Genomic DNA, 898 nt, shown 5'->3' with positions numbered 1-898 from the left:
TCTCATAAACTCATTCACATGGTCATTGACTAATTGTACCATATATTATCATCACCTAATATGCAATGATAAGTTTTTCAAGCTAAGAAATAACACTTCCGGACACATTTGCCCTTTATGAACATCGACATAGCATCACTTGAATGAGAGTAAACTTTTCAAGTAAATTATACTTTCTTCTACAAAATAACAAAATAGGAATTAAATTATAAGAATTTCATATACAAAATTCACTAAAAATAATAAAACTTCCAAATTTCTTTAACATAAATGTCTTTCAAAGAGCATGTCATATACTGCTTATCATGTCAAATCAAATAGAAAAAGTGGCAAACAACGATGATATGTATTAGCAAGAATCAGATTTCTAAAGATAGATTTGCAAAATTAATAAAACAACTGTTTGGTTTCCAAAAACGTCGAACAATGATTTCAAATTTGACCAACATTTTTCCTCACAACACCTAAAAAAAACGTGGACGGCAGGATTCGAACCTGCGCGGGCAAAGCCCACATGATTTCTAGTCATGCCCGATAACCACTCCGGCACGTCCACTTTGTTGTTTTACTTTCTTTCGCATTTGTATAGTATAATACATCATTACATCCTACCAATCAGCTAGAAAGGCAAAAACGCGCACGTATAACGGGGATAAGGACGAGTATCGGGGGAAGGGGGGGTTTTGTTGATTGCTAATAAATCATAATCTTAATTATTTTATTAGTTTTATAAACTAACTAGGTGTAAAACCTGTATATTATACAGGTTGATTAAAAATGAATTTAAATATTAAAACGTAAACAAAAAATATTTTTTAAATAATAAATAAAGAAATGTATTCATTGCAATTTAATATTATATTTTTGACATTTAATACTTCATATATATAAATATATA

At 29.5% G+C, this 898-nt stretch overlaps 1 non-coding gene across 1 annotated transcript; it reads right to left on the bottom strand.

The window, feature by feature from the left end:
- Positions 1 to 474: 474 nt before the first annotated feature.
- On the bottom strand, positions 475 to 556 carry TRNAS-AGA (transfer RNA serine (anticodon AGA)). Its single transcript has one exon. It is a non-coding gene; the product is annotated as a tRNA-Ser (tRNA).
- Between the last annotated feature and the right edge of the window lie 342 nt (positions 557 to 898).

Source organism: Lactuca sativa, chromosome 4, assembly GCF_002870075.4.
Source record: "Lactuca sativa cultivar Salinas chromosome 4, Lsat_Salinas_v11, whole genome shotgun sequence".
Lineage (NCBI taxonomy): Eukaryota > Viridiplantae > Streptophyta > Magnoliopsida > Asterales > Asteraceae > Lactuca > Lactuca sativa.
This window is presented reverse-complemented; position numbering and strand designations above follow the sequence as displayed.